Here is a 14555-nt window from a genome sequence, read left to right on the forward strand (position 1 = left end):
CCTATGTGGGCTATAGGGTGTCCTATGGAGGTTATAGGGGACCCTATGGCAGCTCTAGGGCATCCTATGGGCACTATAGAGGGTCCTATAGGAGGTCTAGGGGGGCTATAGGAGCTCTAGGTGGTCCTATGGGGGCTCTAGGGGGTCCTACGGGAGCTCTAGGGGGCCCTATGGGGGTTATAGGGTGTCCTAGGGGAGCTCTAGGGCATCCCATGGAGCTTTAGGGGGTCCTATGGGGGCTATAGGGGGTTCTGTGGGAGCTCCTGGGGTCCTGTAGGGGTTATAGGGGGCCTTATGGAGCTCTAGGGGGCCCTATCAGGGTTATAGGGGGTCCTATGGGAGTTCTAGGGGGTCCTTTGGGAGCTCTACGGGGCCCTATGGGGGCTATACTGTGTCCTATAGTGGTTATAGGGGACCCTATGGGAGCTCTAGGGCATCCTATGGGGAGTATAGAGGGTCATATAGGAGGTTTGGGGGGTCTATAGGAGCTCTAGGGAGCCGTATGGGAGCTATAGGGGGTTCTAGGGGAGCTCTGGGGGGCCCTACGGGGGCTAAAGGGCATCCTATGGGGACTATAGGGGATCCTATAGAAGCTCTAGGGGGCTTAGAGGAGCTCTAGGGATTCCTATGGGGACTCTAGGCGGTCCTATGGGAGTTCTAGGGGGCCCTATGGGGGTTATAGGGGGTCCTAGGGGAGCTCTTGGGGGTCCTATGGGAGCTGTAGGGGGTCCTATGGGGGCTGTAGGGGGTCCTATGGGGGCTCTAGGGGGCCCTATGGGGACTATATGGGGTCCTAAGGGAGCTCTGGGGGTCCTGTGGGGGCTCTATGGGAGCTCTAGGACATCCTATGGGGACTACAGAGAATCCTATAGAAGCTCTAGGGGGTTCTATCGGGGCTATAGGGAGTCCTATGGAAGTTATACGGGACCCTATGGGCACTCTGGGCATCCTATGGGGCATCCTATGGGCACTATAGAGGGTCCTATAGGAGGTCTGGGGGGCTATAGAAGCTCTAGGGGGTCCTAAGGGGGCTCTAGGGGGTCCTATGGGAGCTGTAGGGGGCCCTATGGGGGTTATAGGGTGTCCTATGCGGGCTATAGGGGGTCCTAGGGGAACTCTAGGGGGCCCTATGGGGGCTATAGGACATCCTATGGCGGTTTTAGGGGGCCCTAGGGGAGCTCTAGGAGGCTCTCTGGGGGCTATAGGGGCTCGTAGGGGAGCTCTGGGGATCCCGTGGGATCTCTAGGGGGCCCTATGGGGGCTATAGTGGGTCCTATGGTGGCTATAGGGGGCCCTAAGGGAGCTCTAGGGGGCCCGATGGGGACTACAGGGGGTCCTATAGGAGCTCTAGGGTGTCTATAGGAGCTCTAGGGGGTACTATGGGGGCTATAGGGCATCCTATGGTGGTTATAGGGGGCCCTAGGGGAGCTCTAGGTAGTCCTATGGGGGCTATAGGGGATCCTATAGGAGCTCTAGAGGGGCAATAGGAGCGCTAGGAGTTCCTATGGGAGCTATAATGGGTACTATGCGAGGTCTCAGAGGTCCTATGGGGGCTATAGAGTGTCCTATGTTGGATTTCAGGGACCCAAAGGGAGCTCTAGGGGGCCCTATGGGGGCTATAGGAGGTCTTATGGGAGCTCTAGGGGTCCTAGGGGGGCTATAGGGGGGCCTCTGGTGGTTATAGGGGGCCCTGGGGGAGTTCTAGGGGGTCCTATGGGGGCTATAGAGGGTCCTATGGTGGTTATAGTGTGCCCTATGGGAGCTCTAGGGCATCCTATGGGGACTACAGGGGGTCCTATAGGAGCTCTAGGGGGTCCTATGGGGGCTATAGTGGGTCCTATGGGGGCTATAGTGGGTCCTATAGGAGGTCTAGGGGGGCTATAGAAGCTCTAGGAGGTCATAAGGGGGCTCTAGGGGGTCCTAAGGGGGTTATAGGGTGTCCTAGGGGAGCTCTACAGCGTCCCGTGGAGCTCTAGGGGGTCCTATGGGGGCTTTACGGGGTTCTATGGGAGCTCCTGGGGTCCTGTAGGGGTTATAGGGGGCCTTATGGGAGCTCTAGGAGGCCCTGTGAGGGTTATATGGGGTCCTATAGGAGTTCTTGGGAGTCCTATGGGGGCTCTAGGGGGTCCTATGGGAGTTCTAGGGGCCCTATGGGGGTTATAGAGGGTCCTAGGGGAGCTCTGGGGGTCCTGTGGGGGCTCTAGGGGGGCTATAGTGGGTCCTATGGAGGTTATAGGGGACCCTATGGGAGCTCTAGGGCATCCTATGGGGACTATCGAGGGTCATATAGGAGGTTTAGGGGTCCTATAGGGGCTCTAGGGGGTCCTATGGGGGCTATAGAAGGTCCTATGGTGGTTATAGGGGGCCCTAGGGGAGCTCTAGGGCGTCCCATGGAGCTCTAGGGGGCCTTATGGGGGCTATAGGGCATCCTATGGGGACTATAGGGAGTCCTATAGGAGCTCTAGGAGGTCCTATGGGGCCTATACGGGGTCCTATGGTGGTTATAGGGTGTCCTAGGGGAGCTCTGGGGGCCCTGTGGGGGCTCTAGGGCATCCTATGGGGACTATAGGAGATCCTATAGGAGCTCTAGGGGGCCATAAGAGCTCTAGGGGTTCCTATGGGGGCCATAGGGGGTCCTGTGGGAGCTCTAGGGGGACCTATGGAGACTATAGGGGGTCCTATGGGGACTATAGGGGGTCATATAGGAGGTTTAGGGGGTCTATAGGAGCTCTAGGGGGTCCTATGGGGCCTATATGGGGTCCTATGGTGGTTATAGGAGGCCCTAGGGGATCTCTAGGGGGCCCTATGGGGGCTATAGGGGGTCCTAGGGGAGCTCTAGGGGGTCCTAGGGGGGCTATAGGGGGCCCTAGGGGAGGTCCACGGGGCCCTATGGGGGTTATAGGGCATCCTATGGGGACAATAGGGAGTCCTATAGGAGCTCTAGGAGGTTCTATGGGGCCTATACGGGGTCCTATGGTGGTTATAGGGGGTCCTAGGGGAGCTCTTGGGGGTCCTAGGGGAGCTCTTGGGTGCCCTAGGGGAGCTCTTGGGTGCCCTAGGGGAGCTCTAGGTCATACTATGGGGACTATAGAGAATCCTATAGAAGCTCTAGTAGGTTCTATCGGGCTATAGGGGGTTCTATGGGAGCTCTAGGGGGCCCTATGAGGGTTATGGAGGGTCCAAGGGGACTTCTGGGGGGTCCTAGGGGAGCTATAGGGGATCCTATGAGGGTTATAGGGAGTCCTATGGACCTCTAGGGGGTACTTTGGGAGCTATAGTGGGTCCTATGGTGGTTATAGGAGGCCCTAGGGGACCTCTAGGGCGCCCTATGGGGGCTATAGGGGGTCCTATCGGAGCTCTGGGGGTCCTAGGGAAATCTAGGGGGCCCTATGGGGACTATAGGGCATCCTATGGTGGTTATAGGGGGCCCTAGGGGAGCTCTAGGTGGTCCTATGGGGGATATAGGGCATCCTATGGGGACAATAGGGAGTCCCATAGGAGCTCTAGGAGGTCCTATGGGGCCTATACGGGGTCCTATGGTGGTTATAGGGTGTCGTAGGGGAGCTCTAGGGGTCCTGTCGGGCCTCTAGAGGGCCCTATGGAGGCTCTTAGGGGTCCTATGGTGGTTATAGGTGGTCCTATGGGAGCTCTAGGGCATCCTATGGGGACTATAGGGGATCCTATAGAAGCTCTAGGGGGGCTATAGGAGCTCTAGGGGTTCCTATGGGGGCTCTAGGGGGCTCTAGGGGGTCCTATGGTGGTTATAGGGGTCCCTGGGGGAGTTCTAGGGGGTCCTATGGGGGCTATAGGGCGTCCTATGGGAGTTCTAGGGGGTCCTATGGTGGTTATAGTGTGCCCAATGGGAGCTCTAGGACATCCAATGGGGTCTATAGGGGGTACTATAGGAGCTCTAGGGGGTCTATAGGAGCTCTAGGGGGTCCTATGGGGGCTATAGGGGGTCCTATGGGGGCTCTAGGAGGCTCTCTGGGGGGTATAGGGGATCCTAGGGGAGCTCTGGGGTCCTGTGGGGGCTCTAGGGGGCCATATGCGGGCTATAGGGGGTCCTATGGTGGTTATAGTGTGCCCTATGGGAGCTCTAGGACATCCTATGGGGTCTATAGAGGGTACTATAGGAGGTCTAGGGGGCCTGTAGGAGCTATATGGGTTCCTATGAGAGCTATAGGGGGTACTAAGGGAGCTCTTGGGGGCCCTATGAGGGCTATATAGGGTCCTAGGGGAGCTCTGGGGGTCCTATGGGACTATAGGGGGTCCTATGGTGGTTATAGCGGGTCCTAGGGGAGCTCTACGGGGCCCTATAGGCGCTGTAGGGGGTCCTATGTGGGCTATAGGAGGTTCTAGGTCAGCTCTATGGGGTCCTAGGGGATTTGTAGGGGGCCCTATGGGGGCTATAGGGGATCTAGGTGAGCTCTGGGGGTCCTAGGGGAGCTCCAGGGGGCACTATGGGGTCTATAGGGCATCCTATGGTGGTTATAGGGCATCCTAGGGGAGCTCTAGGGTATCCTATGGGGACTATAGGGGATCTTATAGGAGCTCTAGGGGTTCCTATGGGGGCCATAGGGGGTCCTAGGGGAGCTCTGGTGGGTCCTAGGGGATCTCTAGGGGGTCCAATGGGGGCTATAGAGGGTCCGCTATAGAGGGTCCTATGGAGGTTATAGGGGACCCTATGGGAGCTCTAGGGCATCCTATGGGCACTATAGAGGGTCCTATAGGAGGTCTAGGGGGCCTATAGGAGCTCTAGGGGTCCTATGGGGGCTCTAGGGGGCCCTATAGGGGCTCTAGGGGGCCCTATAGGGGCTCTAGGGGGCCCTATGGGAGCTATGGGGGTTTCTAGGGGAGCTCTAGGGCATGCTATGGGAGCTATAGGGGGCCCTATGGGGGCTATAGGGTGTCCTGTGGGTGCTAAAGGGGGCCCTATGGGGGTTATAGCGGGTCCTAGGGGAGCTCTAGGGGGCCCTAGGGGAGCTATAGGGCATCCTATGGAGGTTATAGGGGGCCCTATAGGAGCTCTAGAGCGTCCTATGGGAGCTCTAGGAGGCTCTATAGGGGCTGTAGGGGGTCCTAGGGGAGCTCTGGGGGTCCTATGGAAGCTCTAGGGAGCCCTATGGGAGCTATGGGGTTTGTAGGGGAGCTCTAGGGCATGCTATGGAGCTATAGGGCGCCCTATGGGGGCTATAGGGGGTCCTATAGGGGAGCTCTGGGGGTCCTATGGGGACTATAGGGGGTCCTAGGGGAGCCCTAGGGGGTCCTAGGGGAGCCCTAGGGGAGCTCTGGGGGGGTCCTAGGGGAGCTCTGGGGGTCCTACGGGAGCTCTGGGGGAGTTATAGGAGCTTTAGGGGGTCCTATGGGGGCTATAGAAGGTCCTATGGTGGTTATAGGGGGCCCTAGGGGAGCTCTAGGGCGTCCCATGGAGCTCTAGGGGGCCTTATGGGGGCTCTAGAGGGTCCTATGGGAGCTCTAGGGTTCCCTATGGGAGCCATAGGGGGTCCTAGGGGAGCTCTGGTGGTCCTAGGGGAGCTCTAGGGGTCTATGGGGGTTATAGTGTGACCTATGGGAGGTCTAGGGCATCCTATGGGGACTACAGGGGGTCCTATGGGGGCTCTAGGGGGTCCTATGGGGGCTCTAGGGGAGCATCCTAGTGGAGCTCTGGGGTGTCCTAGGGGAGCTCTAGGGGATCCTATGGGGCTCTGGGGGAGTTATAGGAGCTCTAGAGGTAGCTATGGGGGCTATATGGGATCCTATGGTGGTTATAGGGGGCCCTAGGGGAGCTCTAGGGCGTCCCATGGAGCTCTAGGGAGCCCTATGGGAGCTATAGGGGGTCCTATGGGGGCTATAGGGCATCCTATGGGGGCTATATGGGGTCCTATGGTGGTTATAGGGGGCCCTAGGGGAGCTCTAGGTGGCCCTATGGGGGCTATAGGGGGCCCTAGCGGAGCTCTAGGGCGTCCTATGGGAGCTCTAGGAGGCTCTCTGGGGGCTATAGGGGGTCCTAGGGAACTCTGAGCCTCCTCTGAGGCTCTGAGCCTCCTGGACTCAGATATGGGGAGCTGGGAGCCTCCCGGCCTCCTCTACGGGGGCCTCTGAGCCTCCCGGCCTCTGACATGGCGGACTCTGAGCCTCTCCTATGGGGGTAGGGAGCCGCCCAGCCTCTTCTGTGGGGGCCTCTGAGCCTCCTGGACTCCACTATGGACGTCTTTCAGCCTCCTGGCTGTCCCAGCCTTCTTTATGGGGACCTGAGCCTCCCGGCCTCCGATATGGGGGGCCCTGGAGCCTTCTGACCTCCGATATGGGTGTCTCTGAATCTCCTGGACTCAGATATGGGGAGCTGGGAGCCTCCTGATCTCCTCTATGGGGGCCTCTGAGCCTCCCGGCCTTCGATATGTGGGACTGGGAGCCTCCTGGCCTCCTCTATGGGGCCCCTGAGCCTCCCATCCTTCCCTATGGGGGTCTGGGAGCTTCCCAGCCTCATCTACAAGGGCCTCTGAGCCTCCCGGCCTCCTCTGTGCACAACTGGGAGCCTCCCGGCATCCGATATGGGGGGCCCTGGAGCCTCCTGGCCTCCACTACGGGAAACTGGGAGCCTCCGGGCCTCTCATATGGGGTCCTCTGAGCCTCCCAGCCTCTGATATGGGGGACTGGGAGCCTCCTGGCCTCTCATACAGGAGCCTCTGAGCCTTCTGGCCTCCACCATGGGGGTCTGGGAGCCTCCATTATGGGGACCTAGAGCCTCTGGAACTCCTCTGTGGGGGCTTCTGAGCCTCCTGGCCTCCGCTATGCGGGCCCTCCGCTATGCGCACCCCCGGCCCCGCTCACCTCCTCCGGCACCAGCTTCTCAGCAGCAGCGTCCACGTTCCGGAGCGGCTCCAGCACCACCTTCCTTCAAGTGCCGGCCCATACACAGGATGCCCCGCCCACCGCCACCCTTTATCAACCCCCGGTCCCACCTGTGACTCATTCTGGCCCAAGGGCCCGCAGCTGCTGCCCGTCACCGAGCAGGACGGGAGAAGGGCCACGAGCCCCATCAGGGACAGCTGGGGTGGCCCGGGCAGCAGAGCCCCCACCTGCAGCTCACCGAAGTGCCAGGCAGAGCCCTGGCCCGAGTACAGGGACAAAGGGGACAGTCAGGTGGGGGCAGCGACATCAGCCCCTTTGTCCTTCAGTTTTACATTTGTGCAGTCCGTAAGCACCACGTACAGCAGGATTATCCCAGAAGCCTGCATCATGCACATACGGAGGGATCCGAGAAGCATCTCAAAAGAGAAACAAACACCCGTGTGTCCCCTGGATGCTAACTCACCAACAGGCTGTACAGAGCTGCCGCACAAGACGAGACCACAGCCACCATGGAGGCATCACCAAGAGGGGACTGAGCAAAGGGCAGGGGAGGGGGGCGAGAAAGCAGGTGACACCGGCAGGGGCCTCAAGTTGTGCCAGGGGAGATTCACATTAGATATTAGGTAAAATTGCCAGATGAAAAGAGTAGTCAAGCATTGGAATAGGCTGCCCAGGACTGCGATGGAGCCACCGCCGCTGACAGTGTTCAGGAACCGCATAGACAAAGCGGTTGGTTTAGAAGTGTGGTGTTGAAGGGCTTACGGTTGGACTCGATGGCCTTGAAGGTCTCTTCAAGATTACCCAAATATCAAGGTGTAGCAGTTGACAGCGACGTGTTGACACTGCCGAGTTGCTGGAGGACTGGGGGGAGCCGGGACTCACGGCCACACTTCTGCTTCTCCAATTGTCAAGCAAAACAGCGAGCACAGGGGAGCGCTCAGCACTCGTGCCTCCCCTTACCTTTCCGGCACGGCTACTCGGATGGCCGAGGGCAGCAGTGAGCAGAGCAATTTGCACGTGCATGCGCCACACTTTGCTGTCATGGAACTCATTTTTAGGTACGGGAGAGAGTGCTGCACAACGCACGGCACACAGGTGCTGCCCTTTCAACAGCAGTTCTGCCGCACTGACACGTTCAAGGGGCTCACTCGCTTTCCGAAATGGCAGGACTTGATTTTTTTGTTATTTTTTTCCCCCCAACAGTAACTGTAGTCAAAAAGTTATTCCTGGCCTCCGCTATGGGGGCCCTGGGGCCTCCTGGCCTCCGATATGGGGACCTCTGAGCCTCTCCTATGGGGGGCTGGGAGCCTCTGCTATGGGGGGTCTCTGAGTCTCCTGGACTCGGATATGGGGGACTGGGAGCCTCCCGGCCTCCTCTGTGTGGGCCTATGAGCCTCCTGCCCTCCACTATGGATGTCTTTCATCCTCCTGGTCTCTCATATAGGGGCCTATGACTGTCCCAGCCTTCTTTATGGGGACCTGAGCCTCCTGGACTCGGACAGGGGGAGCTGGGAGCCTCCTGATCTCCTCTATGGGGGCCTCTGAGCCTCCCGGCCTTCGATATGTGGGACTGGGAGCCTCCTGGCCTCCTCTAGGGGCCTCTGGAGGCCTCCCAGTCTCCTCTATGGGGATCTCTGAGCCTCCTGACTCCAATATGGGGGACTGGGAGCCTCCCGGCCTCCGATACTGGGGGCCCTGGAGCTTCCTGCCCTCCACTATGGGAAACTGGGAGCCTCCTAGCTTCTCATATGGGGGCCTCTGAGCCTGCTGGACTCGGATATGTGGAGCTGGGAGCCTCCCGGCCTCCTCTATGGGGACCTCTGAGCCTCTCCTATGGGGGTCTGGGAGCCTCCGGGCCTCTGCTATGGCAGGTCTCTGAGCTTCCCAGCCTCGTCTACGGGGGCCTCTGAGCCTCTCCTATGGGGGTCTAGGAGCCTCCCGGCCTACTCTGTGGGAGCCTCTGAGCATCCTGGCCTCTGATATGAGGACTGGGAGCCTCCTCGACTCTGATATGGGGGGCCTGGAGCCTCTTGACCTCCTCTATGGGGGTCTGGGAGCCTCTAGGCCTCCTCTGTGGGGGCCTCTGAGCCTCCTGGACTCCACTATGGACGTCTTTCAGCCTCCTGGCCTCTCATATAGGGGCCTATGACTGTCCCAGCCTTCTTTAAGGGAAACTGAGCCTCCTGGAATCGGATATGGGGAGCTAGGAGCCTCCTGGCCTCCGATATGGGGGCCTATGAGCCTCCTGGACTCCGCTATGGGGAGCTGGGAGTCTCCTGGCCTGCACTATGGGTGCCTCTGAGCCTCCTGGCTTCTCATATGGGGGTCTCTGACCCTCCCAGCCTCCTCCATGGGGGCCTCTGAGCCTCTCCTACGGGGGGCCTCTGAGCCTCCCAGCCTCTGATACGGGGGACTGGGAGCCTCCTGGCCTCTCATACAGGAGCCTCTGAGCCTCCTGGCCTCTGCTATGGGGGTCTGGGAGCCTCCGTTATGGGGACCTAGAGCCTCGCGACCTCCTCGGTGGGGGTCTGTGAGCCTCCTGGCCTCCTCTATGGGGGTCTCAGAGTCTCTCCTATGCGGGACCTGGAGCCTCCTGGACTCCGCTACGGGGCCCTTGGTCCTCCTGTCCTCCGACATGGGGGGCATCTGAGCCTCCCGGCCTCCGATACTGGGGGCCCTGGAGCCTCCTGGCCTCCGATATGGGTGCCTCTGAGTCTCCTGGACTCGGATATGTGGAGCTGGGAGCCTCCCGGCCTCCTCTATGGGGTCCTCTGAGTCTCACGGCCTTTGATATGGGGGACCCTGGTGCCTCCCGGTCTCTGATATGGGGGTCTCTGAGCCTCTCCTATGGGGGTCTGGCAGCCTCCCAGCCTCCTCTATGGGGGCCTCTGAGCCTCCTGGCTTCTCATACGGGGGTGTCTGAGCCTCCCATCCTTCTCTATGGGGGCCTCTGAGTGTCCTGGACTCCGATATGGGGGACAGGGAGCCTCCCGGCCTCCTCTATGGGGGTCTCTGAGCCTCCTGGACTCCTCCATGGCGTCCTCTGAGCCTCTCCTATGGGAGTCTGGGAGCCTCCCAGTCTCCTCTATGGGGGTCTCTGAGCCTCGTGGACTCCACTACAGGCATCTCTCAGCCTCCTGGCCTCTCATATAGTGGCCTCTGAGTGTCCAAGCCTTCTCTATGTGGGTCTGAGCCTCCTGGACTCGGATATGGGGGGCTGGGAGCCTCCTGGCCTCTCATACAGGAGCCTCCGAGCCTCCTGGCCTCCACCATTGGGGTCTGAAAGTCTCCCAGCCTCCTCTGTGGGGGTCTCTGAACCTCTCCTACGGGGGGCCTGGAGCCTCCTGGAGTCCGCTAAGGGGGGGGCAGTCCTCCTGGACTCTGATATGGGGGTCTCTGAGGCTCCCGGCCTCCGATATGGGGACCTAGAGCCTCTCCTATGGGGGGCTGGGAGCCTCCCGGCCTCTGCTGTGGGGGTCTCTGAGGCTCCCGGCCTCCGATATGGGGGGCTGTAGGGAAATGCTGTGCTGAGGATCTGCAGAGCTGAGAAGAGCCTGTGCGGTCGGGACCTAGCAAAGCTCCTGGCAACCGATCAGAACGAGCCTGGAAACCCCTCAGCTGCTTGTAGGGATCAATATCCGCGCACGTCGGTAACAACCGGAGCGAGACCTGACCTCATGTTGAGTCCGTGTCCTGCGATCCGGCTCGGCTCCCGGAAAGGCCGTGCAGTTATCCTGCGCTGGGCCAACAGCCGGCGCCCGAACAGGGACCCGACGGCGGGAACGTTGGGACCCGACGGCAGGGGACCAAACGGCAGGAAAGTTGCTGCGACGGGTGGGAGATCCTGGGTCGCCGCGGCCGGACGGAGGATCCAGGAGCCGGGAAGCGGCGTCCGCTGCGAGGGATTCTCTGCTCCCAATCAGGCCTGGCTGCTGCAAAAGGAAAAAGGGGCAGTTAGAGAGGAATGGGCAGAGAGCCGCGGCCAGGGCTGCCCAGCAGGGCTGCTCAATCCGGCTTTCAGGTCGCAGTGGAAGCACAACGGGAATGCTGGCTAGGGGATAAGGAAGCAGGCCAAGGCCAGAGCGAATAAAAGAGCTGTTGAACTAAAAGGAGGAGCTGAACAAGTCGGGGGGGCTGGAAGGGTCTCGGTTACATCATTGTCAGCCAATCAGGAGCCTGCGCAGTGACGTCACTAACTGCCACAATCATATAAATGTGCTGCATGCGAGCTAATAAACGAGCAGGATCCTTTAACTGCCATTGAGGGGGCGTCCTGACTCGGCCGACCTCCTACAGGGGGACATGGAGGGACATGAGGGACACGGGAGACATGGGGGGACACTGGGGACATGGGGGGACACTGGGGACATGGGGGGACATGGTGAGACTCGGGGGACATGGGGACACATGGAAGGACACATGGAGGGGACACTGAGGGACAAAGGGGATACGGAGGGACACGGGGGGACGTGGAGGAACACGAGGGGACACAGGGGACATGGAAGGACACACATGGAGACACTGAGGGACATGCAGGGGACACACAGGGACACACAGGTGACATATGGGACACATGGGGGATACTGGGGACACATGGAAGGACACAGAGGGAAACAGAGACACACGGAGGGAAACGCAGGTGACGGGACACACGGGGACACGCAGGGGACACACAGAGACACATGGGGGCACACAGGGACACAGGTGACACGCAGGGGACACATAAGGGACACAAGGACACACAAGTGACACAGAGGACACGCAGGGGACACACGGAGGGACATGCAGGTGACACAGGGGACACCCGGGTACACGCGGTGCCACTCCTGGCGTCCCCGGGCGCCAGCGGCTCCCGTGCCGCCTCGTGCAGCAGCCCCAGAGGCTCTCGGAGCGCAGCCCCGCGGCAGCCTGCGTCGGGGACGGGCCAGCGCGGCCCCGGGGACCCAACGGCCTCGTGTCCCTGTGCGGCCCCCCAAAGCCTCCACGTTCCCCCACGTTACCCCTATTCCCCCCTGGATCACCGTCCCCCCATGTCCCCGTGTCACCTCCATGTCCCCATGTCCACCCATGTCCCCATCGCCCCCCTGTGTCCCCGGCTCATCCCATCGCTGCCCAGGGCCCCGCTGAAGCCCCCCAGGAGCCGCTGCAGCCCCGGCTGCTCCTGCAAGGGCTCCAGGGCGCCGCCTGCGGTGGGGGGGTTAACGAGGGGGCCTTAACGAGCCCCTTCATTAACTCCCTCGTTAACCCCCCCATTAACGAGCCCCTTCATTAACCCTCCCTCGTTAGCAGGCCCCCCCATCAACCCCCCCCCCCCATGAACCCTCCCTCGTAAACGGGCCCCCTCATTAACCACCCCCATTATCCCTCGCCCCCTCACTAACCCCCCCCGGATCCCAGTTTCCTACCCGGCAGCTCCAGCCTCAGCTCCATGGTCTGCGCTAGGGCACGAAGGGGTCCCAAAGTCACCCTGCGGGTGACACCAGCTTCCCCCCTTACCCCAATGTCCCACTGTGAGTGACACCAGTCCACCTCCGTTACCGCAATGTCCCCCTGGGGTGTCACCAGCACCCTCGTTACCCTAATGTCTCCCCGTGGGTGAGACCAGCCCCGCCGTGACCGCGAGCCGCCGCCATCGCTGCCGCCGCCTGCGCGCTCAGCTTCCGGGGACCCGCCCCTTCCGCTGCGCGTTGCCACCGGCGACGGCTCCGGCAATCCACGCTCGCTGCTGCCATGGCGTGTCCGAAAATCGGTACTGCAACGGCCAGGGGAGGGGCGCATGCGCAGAGCGCTCGGGAGCGCCCGCTGCTGCCATGGCGTGTCCGAAAATCGGTACTGCAACGGCCAGGGTAGGGGTCTTACTTATATCATTGTCTACCAATTAGGAGACTTTGTATTTACATCACTAGTTACTAGAATCATCGTCCGAACGATGTCCGAACATCGGTACTGCAACGTCCGGGGGAGGGGAGCGCATGCGCAGAGCGCTCGCGAGACCTCGCTGCTGCCATCGCGTGTCCGAAAAACGGTACTGCAACGGCTATGGGCCACCACGCATGCGCAGAGCGCTCGGGAGCTCTCGCTGGTGCCATCGCGTGTCCGAAGTTCGGTACTGCAATGGCTATGGGGAGACCACGCATGCGCAGAGCGCTCGGGAGCGCTCGCTGCTGCCATCGCGTGTCCGAAGTTCGGTACTGCAATGGCTATGGGGAGACCACGCATGCGCAGAGCGCTCGGGAGAGCTCGCTGCTGCCATCGCGTGTCCGACGTTCGGTACTGCAATGGCTATAGGGAGACCACGCATGCGCAGAGCGCTCGGGAGCGCTCGCTGCTGCCATCGCGTGTCCGAAGATCGGTACTGCAACGGCCAGGGGCTGAGCGCATGCGTAGAGTGCTCAGGAGCGCTCGCTGCTGCCATCGCGTGTCCGAAATTCGGTATTGCCATGTGGGGGGGAGACCACGCATGCGCAGAGCTCTCAGAAGCGCTCGCTGCTGCCATCGCGTGTCCGAATTTCGGTACTGCAACGTCTTGGGGTGGGGGGCGCGGGGGGGGCGGGCATACGCAGAGCGCTCGGGAGCGCTCGCTACTGCCCAGCCGTTGCAGGACCCATTTTCGGACATGGAATGGCAGCAGCGAACGCTCGGGAGCGCTCTGCACATGCGTGGTGGGTCAAAGCCGTTGCAGTACCGATTTTCGGACACGCGATGGCAGCAGCGAGCGCTCCCGAGCGCTCTGCGCATGCGCTCCTTTCCCCTGGCCGTTGCAGTACCGATGTTCAGACATCGTTCGGACGATGATTCTAGTAACTAGTAATGTAAATACAAAGGCTCCTAATTGGTAGACAATGATATAAGTAAGACCCTCCCCTGGCCGTTGCAGTACCGAGTGTCAGACACGCGATGGCACCAGCGAGGGCTTTCGAACTCTCTGCGCATGCGCGGCCGCCCATAGCCGTTGCAGTACCGATTTTCGGTCACGCGATGGCAGCAGCGAGCGCTCCCGAGCGCTCTGCGCATGCGTATGAGCCGTCATTAGGGGCGACGCGTCGCCATTGGCGGAGCCGTCGCCGGGGGCAACGCGTCGCCATTGGCGGAGCCGTCGCCGGGGGCAACGCGTCGCCATTGGCGGAGCCGTCGCCAGGGCAACGCGCCGCCGGGGGCAACGCGCCGCCTTTGAGTGCCGCCGCGCGCAGGCGCGGCGGAAGGGGCGGGTCGCCGGAGGCGGAAGGGGCAGGGCGAAGCTGCAGTGGTTCCCGCTCGCTCCAGGGATGGGTGGTGTCCCCCACAGGGGGACATTGGGACCCCCCGTGCCCCAGCGCAGACCATGGAGCTGGGGCTGGAGCTGCCGGGTAGGAAACCGGGATCCAGGGGGGGTTAGTGGGCGGAGCGGTTAATGGGGGGGCTTATTGAGGGGGCCCGCTAACGAGGAGGGCGTAGATGAGGGGGTTAATGAAGGGTTTCCTTAACGAGGAAGGGTTAATGGGGGCGTTAACGAAGGGGCTCGTTATGGGGAGGTTTAATGGGGGGTTAACGAGGGGTTTGTTAATGGGGGGGTTAACAAAGGGGTTTGTTAATGGGGGCTTAATGAGGGGATTAACGAAGGGGCTCGTAAATGAGGGGGTTAATGGGGGGGCTAATGAAGGGGCTCGTTAAGGCCCCCCCTCAATGCTCCCCCTGCAGGCGGCGCCCTGGAGCCCCTGCGGGAG

Source organism: Tinamus guttatus, unplaced genomic scaffold (assembly GCF_059628265.1).
Source record: "Tinamus guttatus ecotype Peru unplaced genomic scaffold, ASM5962826v1 Tinamus_guttatus_pri_ptg000027l, whole genome shotgun sequence".
Taxonomy (NCBI): Eukaryota; Metazoa; Chordata; class Aves; order Tinamiformes; family Tinamidae; genus Tinamus; species Tinamus guttatus.